Source organism: Tachypleus tridentatus, chromosome 2 (genome assembly GCF_004210375.1).
Source record: "Tachypleus tridentatus isolate NWPU-2018 chromosome 2, ASM421037v1, whole genome shotgun sequence".
NCBI classification, from domain to species: Eukaryota; Metazoa; Arthropoda; class Merostomata; order Xiphosura; family Limulidae; genus Tachypleus; species Tachypleus tridentatus.
The window spans coordinates 70,052,611-70,064,731 of record NC_134826.1 but is presented as its reverse complement, the minus strand read 5'-3'; the positions used below and the strand labels follow the sequence as shown (position 1 = coordinate 70,064,731).

Below are 12,121 nucleotides of genomic sequence, written 5' to 3'. Positions count from 1 at the left end.
CCACCGCTAACTCTTGGGCTACTCTTTTACCAACGAAAAGTGGGATTAACCGTCACATTATAACGCCCCCACGGCTGGGAGGGCGAGCATGTTTGTCGCGACTCGGGCGCGAACCCGCGACCCTCAGATTACGAAGCGCATGCCTTAACGCGCTAGGCCATGCCAGGCCTTATCCCGTTGGGAGAAAACCATTGCAGCAAATGGAAGTATATATTGATTTATAATATTGGTCTTTGTTACAAATATGGGGTTTTAATTTTTACCTATACAATCGGCCATTTCATATAAAACGAACTAATAGTAGATATAATGTGGTTGATATATTATTACGTTCTTTTTAACTCACCCATAAGTTCTTGTAATTAGCTATGCAGTTTTCCTACTCCATATTAGAGTCGAATTCAGTTTAAGCTAGTAAATATCATTTGGTATTTTAAAGATTTTTTTGTAAAATTAAACGTTCAGATAAACAAAAACATACTTTTTTTTAATGAAATTATCTTTAAAAAACTGTATTTTAAAAGACCTAAAAATTAATATTTATTCCTAGTGGTGAATATCATACGCCACCAGATCACTCTTCACCCATATATTAGACTTGAGAACGCAAATGTTTCTCATGGTAATCTAGGTGATAGTGGTTCGTGATATAAAAACAAATCAAGTTTCGTTATTTATTTTTTTGCAACATAGTTGTTTCAAGTTAGTCAGTTTAGTGAAATATTAATGTTTATTATATGTTACTTAAAATTAATCGTTTGAGCTACACCCAATACTTGTCAACTAAGTCCGTATCCAATTGTCAATAGTGGACTACAGTCAATAACCAAAGCATTGTTTATTTGCTTCGAAGCCGAATGGAGTTTTATTGACTCATGTGACTGTGAGTTAAAACCTTGCGTAGTAATAACTTTTTTCCGATCAAAGCAAGTTACGTGAATACATGAGAACTAAAACTTACTCATTTACATATTCGACCCTAACACGTGTCCGGCAACGATAAGTTACAAATTCCGTTAAACCGAATATTACCTAAAAAGGTCGAAACGTGTTCTGTACCTTATTTTAATTAAAGTTTTAATACCCATACCAGCTATCTTGAGAATACATTTTACCCTGGTATTAATAGTAATGCATTTAATTTAATGTACCTGACTAGGCCTTTGTAATATCGTGAATTAAAAGACTGATTCATTATGAAGATGCAATTTATTAATCGGATACCGTCGCAGTCTTTGCAATATTATCCTAGCTTTAGATTTAATACTTAAGTTATGATTATAATTGCAAGGTATCTGATTGTTCATTTAGGCCACCCTATCAACTATATTAAACTTTTTAATATTAAAATAAACAAAAATGTATCTCAAGATGGCTGGTATAAGTATTAATGTTTTATTTTAATAAACGTTTTCAATACCCATACATGTATAATGTACTAATAGCATTATCTAATTGCACATTGAATTAGACCAGAAACTGGGTTACGAATCTGACATTAGAATGATTATTAATTATAATTTATGTAAAAAAAAGTCTATAAGCTCCTAGTGTGTTTGTTACAGATATAAAATATGCAAGTACAATGGAAACATTAGGAACTTATTAGAGATAAAAGGAACCAGAATGTGATAGGACCAGCTGCTATAATAAAACTAATTCCTACATCCACTGTCTCATTGACCATCTTTGGTGTTGGGAATAAAGTCTGAAGTATAAAAACCCTGATGCTGTAAATACTACACATTATTATTTTCCTTCCAGTCTAAAATAATGTAAAACATTTTTGTAAGGTTCATACAAAATCAGTTTTGAATGTCTTTATGAATATTTCTTATAGTTCATTTAAATGTATTGCAATATTGTAAGAAAAAGTTTATTATTAACCCATTAAATGAAAAATTGAAACAATATAACTTTGGCTGTCCTCCAGTGGAACAGTGATAAGCCTTCCAGTAACTAGGCCAATGTCACTTTTCTATTAAGAAAAACACAAACTTGATCTTTGATCCATCAGGGTGAACATCAAGTAATTGTTTTAATTCACTTTATACATTTTTCATGGATATTTCTGAGTTCCTGAATTTTTAATTTTATTTTTCCACATTATAAGTTGTTTTTTTTTTTTTTTTGCATAATACAATGTCTGTTTGACCTAAACTTAGATATATTTATGCATTCTAATTTAAACAAATTTACTTTTATTTGATTTTCTTTATTCTTGAGTAACTGAACTTAGAAATTTCTTTTCACTTTTGACTGTTCAACTTAATAGTTAAAAATATTTTCTTTTTCAGTTAGGTTTACTGTGTAAGGAAAAGAGACATTTTATAAGTGAGGTAGAGGGTTAGTAGGTGGATTGCTTAAATAACTTGGGTTACAAAAACATTTAAAGTTGTCAAATTAAACTATTGTTGTGATTCACACATTCATAATTGTAATGTATTTGGAAAAGTTATAAGTTAGTAATATAGTAGTTTTTAGTTCTGGGCACAGAATGAAAAAACCTTCTATTTTGAAGGTGATATACACAATATTTTGAAATGTTTAGGCAGACTAATGTGTGCTTGAATTCAAAATAACATAATTAATCTCAACTTCAAAACTCAAAATCGACCTGACAGTTAGTATAGCTAATTAAAAGTACCTATCTTATATTTGTACTTATAAAAGTAGAATGTATCATCACTTTTATACCCTTGCTGTTAATGCAATTATTGGCAGAAATGAAAAGTAATCTACCCTGACCAGCACTTAAACCCAGGACTCCCAACTAACAGTAGTACTCTGAGACTAGTATTAGTACTGAGTTAGCAATGCTCAAGTTGACCAGCTTGTCACCTTGATAACTGCAAGTTTTCTGATAGAACCATCATATACTTGACTTATGCTGGTCTTATGAGTTATATTTAAGGTCTTGTTAAACAAGTTCTCAGGTCTATTCACTCTCTATTTAAGGGCACATGCCTGTTCCACATTTTTAAAAATGACTCCAATTCAGGGAGTTACTTGGTATGTAATTTCCCCTATCTCGGGTATTATAGGTAGTTAACTTTCTAAAACCAACTTAGCTACACATTTATACTTTCTGAACAGCACATAATTTACTTCAAGCTTGTTTTTTTCACAATGGTTTAAACATAAGTAGTTTTTACATTTACAGACCATATTTCTAACATTGTAAATGTCATAATAGCATTTAAAAAGAATACAGTTAATTATATTAATATTTATACAATATCTAGTCAATGGATGTTTTAAATTATACTAGTATTATTAAGGCCTTTACAACATATGTGGACACATTGCAATAATACAGTTTACATTTTGAATTTTTCACATACATATATGGCTAGTCCTGTGTTCAGACAAAGGTAACTTTTATGTTAAAGGTGATAATTCACTTCCACTCTTTTTATAATTTCTATAGCATTTTACACCAAAAACATTGCAACCTTTTCTTGCTGACGAGAAACCCACTTGAAATAAAAATGTATCACAGAATGGCTGATATGGGTATTAACACTTTTACTAATAAAGCAGGGAACAATGTTTCAAGCTTCCTAGGTCATCTTCAGGTCTGGCAACAGTCAGTTGCAAACTCTTTGTTAACCTGAAGATGACCTAGGAAGGTTGAAATGTTGTTCTCTGCTCATCAATAAAATTGTTAATACCCATACCAGCCGTTCTGAGATACATTGTAACCTCTTATTTTAAAAAAATATGGAACATGCATTTGGCTCACTTAACTACATGTGTGAATGTCCCAGCATAAGTTTGTGGCTAAACAAAGTTTCACTTAATCTTTTGAATTGACCAGACTGTAAGTTTTTTCAGGAGACTTGTGCCTTGTTAACTTTAAATGTCATTTCTGTTCTTTTATTAGCCTAAAGCTTGAAGGAATTAATAACATTATGGGATTATTTGAATCAATTAAAAATACTTCTCAGGTCAAACTTTGGTACTGAAACAAAAATAAACAGTTATCTAAGGTTTTTCCACTTACATTGTTAGTGATGAAGAAAATCAAACAGTAATCAAAATAGTAGCTTTTTTTTCAATTATCCAAAATCTGTAACGACTTCATGTTAGTGACACGTCTGTGGGAATTTGTGTATCCATAACTAAAACAAGGTTTTGTTGATATACTTCCAGAGAGATTGTATGATTTAAAACTAACATCTGGGTTGTTTCAGAAACATGACATCAGAAGTGGAATCCTCAAATGAAACTAGGGGTAATCTTCCAGTTGGATCTCAACCTGGTGCTAATTATCCTCTTGAAAGTTTTATACTGTGGAGGTACAACAGTCAACTTGTCAGTAGGTTGAATGTATTAAATGTGTTGCTTACACAGAACCTGGTCTACAGGTCTCATTAAGATATTTACATCTTCTGTAGAACTTAAATGGATAAATGTAGAACAAGTAATGTGTAAGGAGAAACTTGTATGGAAAAGTAAAATGATAGGGTTTCTTTGTTTTCCCACAATTAATTTGTTAGAATTGGAAAGTTTAGGATAACTACTAAAAAATTGATTTTGAATAAGAAGTCTCAAAATAGTCAGAATAAAATAAACATTATTAGTTGTTGTTTATAATATTTAGATATTAGTTAGATTAATATGTGAAATTGGATTTCTTAAATGTCATTAGCTACACTGGGCAAATGTGATAGGCACAGTATATTACTCTTTCTACTTCAGTGTTTAGTAATATTGCTAAGTAGGCCCAGCCATGTCAAGTATTCATGAGTTAAGATGAAAACGCTGTCAGCAGCAAGGCTGTCCAACTAATGACTTAAAGCAGAGCCTCAAAGGTTTTGTAGTTTATTGTTATTTGTAGTTAAGCCTATTTATTATTAATTGCATAATTTTAACAGCTGGCTCTTATGATTGAAGTTATCACACAATGGTTCATATTTTATACAATAACCTAAATCTTGATTGTTAAGTAGTTACTAATGTTACTTGTTATTAATTTCTAAATATCTTTTCTCGTTGGTAAATTGTTTTATCTTAGTTTAGTGGCTGCTAGTATGTTTCTCTAGTTTTAATGGGTGGAATTTGATCCCAATTCTTGACAGAGAAGCTTATCTGTGGTCTCTTTCCATTGAGAGTTGAAGTAACTTGTTTGAGTGTTTTCAAGAGGGGTGTCCAGCTGTGTGGATCTAGAAGAGTTTCATTCTCTTTCTTTTCTTCGTTACGTTTACATACCATTAATTTAGTGTTCTATTATTCTAGTGTATGGTCTTATTCTGTGACATGGTTTGCTGCACCAGATGGATTAGTATATCTTCCCCTTTACGTTCCTCGTCCATAGTTAAGTATTGCGGGGAGATACAAATGCCATTCCAAATCAAGGCCTCATTCAGTGTAATATTGTGTTTATCCAGTCTCAGTCATGCCATCGATTAATGTTTTCTTGGATCAGCCTCTTTGTTTCAGTTGTTATTATGCCTCATCTTGTGAACTTCCATGGATGGGAAGATACTGTATTAAAGGAGGCAGATTATGGCTTATTTATGTAAACCTATTTTAATCACATATCTTTAAATAGTATTATTTTCTAATACATTTTAAAATAAATTATTAAAATGTATTTTTCATTGAAATTGCCCCACCCCATTCTGTAGATGCCCACAGCTGGTAATATATTAAAAGCAGTTGTTAAATTGAGGGATGGGAGATATTTGGTTGCATTAATCTAATTAAGAATTAGGACAAGGTTTATTTTTTGAGAAAACAGTAAGTACAAAACAGCTTTAAACAATATACTCTGACTGACATTTGTTTTTATCTCTCTCTGTCTAATATCTGATAGTAGCCTAAACTTCGCGGAGGGTATATGGGCTTCACAAAACAGTATAGCTTGTTCATCAGCTGGGTTTTCAGGATTATAGTGGTTGTGTGTGCTAAATAAGTTAATTGTTGTTGTTATGTCTTTAGAAGGCAGTATGTACATTATATGCATGGTGAATTATTGTCTTAGAAAAGCTCTCAGGGTAGAAATGTAGCAGAGTGAAGAGTTATCACCAATTTTCAGATGTTAATCATCCTTCTAAAGGAGATAAAGAACCAACGCTTTTCGTGGGAACGTTTTTTGTACTGTTATACAAAAGTTGTATGTTATATTGAAGTTTTTCTAACCTCACAAGTGTCATTATGGCCCACATTAACAATTCTGGTCATGTGTATCTGATGGCTGTTCATCATAACAACAGCTCTGCAGTATAGTTTCACTGCGAAAGGCTCCAGTTAAGATTATTATGTCAGAAGCACATCACTACTCCCTTGTTACTTTCTATAAACCATTTAGTTTAATACAATGGTGGTTTTCCAGAGCCATTTTCAATGGTGTGAATGCAGAACTCTGTAGGTGCTGCCAGTTTGACTGGTACGTCTTTGTGTGGAATTACAAGAACATCCACTTTATTATTTAGCTGCTTGAGGTATGAGACAATTGAATGAATGTCATGGAAGAAACTTTGTACATGTTACTTGTTTTATTTTGCCAGATGAAGATTCTTTAATATTGTGCCATATATTGTTGCATGGGGCATTTAAACATCATTTACAAAATGCTGGAGTGTTTTTAGAGTTTCAACTATTAAAATACACTGCACTATGGCCAGAGTATAACTTGTTGCAGGTCTTTTTCAGGGTGGTCTTAGTGCCACAAACTGATCTGTGTTTGCTTTCCACTGTCTCTAAATCCATTATTCTAATACATATGTATGGTTTAAAAGTGTGAATATTTTTATTGGAAGAGGTGTTATGGTGTTATGTACTATTTCCAAAACTGATTAGTTTTATTGGCATCACATTACCTAAGTAACATCAAACAGTATCATAATGTAGTCCTGATTCAGGTTTTTCTACCTGGAGTGTATTGGCTATGGTTATTATTTCTTTTGTTAACTAAGAAGAGAGTTAAATGTGACATACTGAATCACTGTGTAAAGTATTTGATTAACACCAGCAGTTAGTGGTTTTTCATACTGGTTGTTTCATGTGTGTGAAGTATCGTCTACAGTTGGAGGTAGTTCAGTCCTGACAACTGTGAAATGTTACATAGGGCACAGCATGATTTATATTACACTTTACAAACCTATGTATCTATTTTTTCTTCAGGATACCATAAGCAGTTAGTGATTTTATTTATAAAAATTATATTCTTTTTTTTTCTGCTTTATATGCTATATTTGATTGTCAGTATTTGTAGGTCCAAGAAATGGCCATTCATAATGAAGCCTTTGTTAACTTTGGCCACCATGATCATTCTCCTTTGAAAGTTGTAGAGATAGTTGCTCTTTTCTGTTGTTTAGCAAACTAACCATAATTACATCTGCTTCTACAATAATCAAATAATAACCATATATAATCAATGCATTTTGCATATGCACACAGGTTTTAGAGTTATAAAAGGTTTAGGAGATGATTATACTAAAATATCAAGCTAGTGTATATGTGAAGATGATTAATGGGCTACATTATTCATAATTACTGTTTATGGAGTGTTCACTACCTATAGTAACAATTTGTTTTTAGAATTCACTGGTATATCTGTTGGTTTCTAAATTCTAAAGTCATGAATTAACCAGGTCCAAATTAGTTATGAATCTTGGAGTTTCTAACTGTTGGAAAATATTTATTTACTTACATTATGCATGAGTGAGATTTCTGGATTGGAGTTTTTATCCTGTAAAAATGTCAGTAACTAATGCAATATTCAAGGTTTGTTAATCATACTCTAGAGGTAACTTTTTTTTAAGAGCCTCATAAGTTTGAGATTACCTTTTAAACTGTTGATATCTTAATACGTGTATTCAAACATCAAAGACTATTACATCATTATAAACGTTACTTTCCGTATAAACATTTGTTGTGTAACGTGGATCAGAGATGTATTGTTCTTTATATACTTGACTTTCCACATACTTTTGTTGTGCAACATGGCTCACATGTTCTTTATATACTTGACTTTCCACATACTTTTGTTGTGCAACATGGCTCACATGTTGTTTGTATATTTAACTTTCCACACATACTTCTGTTGTGTAACATGGATCAAAAGTTGTTTGTATATTTAACTTTCCACACGTACTTTTGAATTTAAATGAAAATCCACACTTGCTGGTTTCCATAAATTAGATTTACTCTCAAGATATATAAATGGTAATGCTATTAATTTCACAAACTTATTTTTTTCTGATGTCACCATCTGTTAGTCAGTGGAACTTTTAACCTGGTGGTCTGTAAGTGAAATTCACAACTGTTGTAACTGATTTTCAGTTCCATCCTATTATCTCTGAATAAACATGTGATAATTAAGAATATGTTTAAATAGTGAGAGAAAGTTTGATTTTTATGATGTAATAATTATGGAAAATCAATTAAAAAATACTTTCTTTGTCAAAATACAATGTTTTATCTAATCAGTTTGAGTGCATGTACACAAAATTATTATGGTTTAATATACTTTTGATTTGTATAATTTCCACAGCTAATTTTTCTTTTTTCAGAATGTACTTTGCCTGTTGAGGTAAGACCTTTGTTTCTTATAAAACAATGCATGTAAATAGGTTACTGCTGAACAGATCACCATTAACAATTAATTTATTTATCTACAACTTTTCTGTATCCATAACTTTTAGTGTTTGATTGTTTTGTATGGAAAATTTGTGAGTCATGATTTTAGAATGTGAAATTTTGAGACTTGAAACAATGGAATGTTAAATTACAGCTTAAAGAAGAATGGTCTTCTGCTGTGTGATTAGTTCTTGTGGTGAGAGTAGCCTCCCATTGTGCCATTAGTTCTGATGCATACGTGCTTACCCGTGAATGAAACAATAGGGGGTTATTGTGTTGTTTTAAAGAGAACTGGTCATAAAATATATTTTGTTTTTATATAGATAAAAGCTGATCCTTTGCAGGAAACAATTATTCCTTGTGTAAACTTTAGTAATGTTATACTTCATATAATTCATTACTGTTTTGTGTATTTAGTTGAACATAATTACAATATTTGAAACAAAAAATTTTTCAGAACATGGAAAAAAAATAAGCAGATATAATGACGATTTAAATTAAACAAACGTGTAAAGTTTCTTTAAGTTAAATGTATCGTGTGTTTAGCTTTTGTCTAACTTATGCATCATTATTCTCAAAAACAAAATACAAACATTATCACATTATAGAGAAAACTTTGTTTTCACTAACAAAAATAATTCTAAATTCTGTGTTACTTCAATGACCAGTTTATATATAAATCTTCTATTGCTATGGAACAGGAGATGGCAGTAGGTTCAAAACATAGTCATGAAAATAAGCACACATGTAGGAAAGATATTTCAATGGAAAATGTTGAAACAACTCTTCAAGTCTTTAGTTATTTACCCAACTTTGAGACTTGAAAATAAATACTGAAAGACTGATGAATAATTATTACTAGATTATTTAAGGAAACAAAACCCAACTTGAATAATTTTTACAATAAACTAAATATTTTAACCAATGGCACTGAAACATTAAAAACATTTTAAATGCAGGGAAATCAGTAAAGTTTAATAAGACATGTTTGTGTAATCAAACTGCATACGTAAATGTTAAAAAGTGGTTACAAATTAAGATTATATGAACTATCATTTCCAGCTCTTATGTTGTAACTCATCACATATAAGTGGGGCACTATATAACCTTTGTTTCAACCTAGAAAAGTTTAAAAGCACATTCTGAGAAACAGAAATGCAGCTTTGTGATTTATAAAAGACAAACATGTTAATTTTTAATTGTGGTTTTAAACGGAACATAATCTGTCTCTGTTGCATTGTAAAGAAACAGCCTTTGTACTAGAGTGTGTTGTCTTTTCAAATTAAATAAAACATGCATGACTGTTGTTATCTGGGCTGTGATGCATTAAGTCTTCAGTTAGGAGCAGGTGTTTTACCTGTGGTCTGTAGTTCAAGAGATGGGATTGTGCCAACAATACAATATTATACATTACACTTGCATCAGGAGGTTTTTGTCCTATGCACTCAGTAATGTGAAATAAAACTTGTATGACACTATGAAATAAGATACTTTAGCAGTACAGATAGCTTTCTTCTTCAGCCTCCAAGTTGTGTAAACAAATTACAGGGTTTTTTGTTTCTTACCAGATTGATGAAGATTTCATTAAAAACTACATTATTTTATTTGTACAGTAGTTTGTGTAAAATTAAATTCTTCTAACTGATGTACCAGGCAATTAGAATATTTACTTCACAGATTCTTTAAATCAAGTTTCATTCATCACTTTTAGAAGTATCTGGACAGACAGCAGCTGGTGCAATAGATATAACAATAAAACTTTGAGTTGCTGTAGTTTTTTATACATTATAATATGTTGTGATGATGCACTTACAACTTGGTCAGTCTGCAATGTAAATTTGAAAATAAAATGTTCAGTAATGACAGAAAAACTCTCTATATCACAAACAAGTTAAATATTGAACTTTCAACATGTTCAAATTGAGATACAATATAAAAATTAAACGTTGTGGGCTAAATGAACTTCGATATAATAATGTTTAATGCAATACAAGGATAAATTAAGGTTTCTCCATCTCAAAATCATACAAGTAAAAGAAAAAAATTACTAGTTCCTATGGATAATTTTCAATGTAACAAACTCCACTGCAAATTTAGTAACTCACTAAAGAAGTCCAGAGAAGCAAAGACTTTAGGTTTTGACTGCACATTATTTTTACTAAAATATGTTAAAATTAAACTACACAACACATAGACATCTCTACCTTAATTAAGCCTGTGATGAATTGCCCATCATGTAAGGAAACATTGAAACTATATCAAATGGGCCACTTGTTTCAATTATAATAATTTATACTTTCTCATCCAATATCAGTGGAATATCTTTAGTTATAATGTTTGCCTATTACAGATCTACTCAATAATCTACACTATTCACTGCGCTTTAATCAATTTTTGGTTTAAATTGATGACACTAAGAAACAGGAAATTAATGTTTGGCATGGCAGAACCTTATAAAAGTGTTCCTTTCACACCATCATTAACATTTCAAATTCTGAAAGAGTTCCTTATATGATATTACATAGATAGCCCTCAAACATTGCTTGCCTCATGCATCATAAATAAAACTGTTACTTCAGGAAGTATGTGAAATTAACAGTGAAAACTTAAGTATTTAAAGGAAGCTCTAATTAGAAACTTATTCCATTAAGCCTGATTCCTGGATGTCAATGTTACATAATTTTACAACTTAAAAGAATGATAATATTGTCTGTCTGCCTACTTTTTTGTTTTTGTTTGAACTAATTCTATTCATTTGGGATTTAATCATAATGAGAAGCACCTTACATCTTCAGCAGGCTCTGCAAAACAAGTCACTCACTGGCACCCTGAAAAATCTGTAATGAAAGAGATGATTATATTCATAATAGTAAAGCTATGCAAAGAAACAATTTGTTTTTTTGCTTAGGAAAACATATCTTGTGCATAAACCCAGTTCTTCAAGCTATGGGGAGGGAACATTTCACAGAGATAACTTAGCTTTGAAAATTTCCAAAAAACCCAACTTCTTAACTTTCCTGAGTTTAATTTATAGGTAGCCAGACACTAGCATTGTTAGAATTAACAAAGAGAGAAAGAAAAGTAGAAAAATGTTTTTTTTCTTGGATTTAGGAATTTTTCTAACGTACCAAAAACTTCAGTTAGTATGTTACTTGTGAGATAAAATAAAAAATTTTAACTACAAAAAGACCACAGAAGTATTTTTGTTATATATTTATTTCAGATGCAACACACACACACACACATCCTGATTTAAAAACATTTTCACTGTATTATTAACAAATATTAAAAAGATTAGGCCTAACTTCCATCTGGAACTTTTAACACCAGTTCCTCACTTTATCTCAATTGTGTTGCAGAACTTGTCACAAAAAACTTGAAATACTACTTTACTCATTTCTCAACTTCTTAGTGCAAATCTAGGCACAAAGATTATCATCCATTATGAGAGCTGCATATTTGAATAGCTGTTTCATTGGTTACCTGAGCACAAATAATCCATCAAAAACGGATACCTTTGAATATTTGTGAG

At 31.1% G+C, this 12,121-nt stretch overlaps 1 long non-coding RNA gene across 3 annotated transcripts; it reads left to right on the top strand.

Moving 5' to 3' along the window:
• Nucleotides 1-575: 575 nt before the first annotated feature.
• On the top strand, nt 576-11,776 carry LOC143244167 (uncharacterized). Of its 3 annotated transcripts, XR_013024930.1 has the most exons (4): nt 576-883; nt 4,197-4,321; nt 8,523-8,542; nt 8,744-11,776. It is a non-coding gene; the product is annotated as an uncharacterized LOC143244167 (long non-coding RNA). The 3 variants fall into 3 exon arrangements; XR_013024932.1 differs by having other exon boundaries at nt 576-1,040; nt 4,197-4,301; nt 8,523-11,776; XR_013024931.1 differs by having other exon boundaries at nt 576-1,040; nt 8,523-11,776.
• The last annotated feature ends 345 nt before the right edge of the window (nt 11,777-12,121 follow it).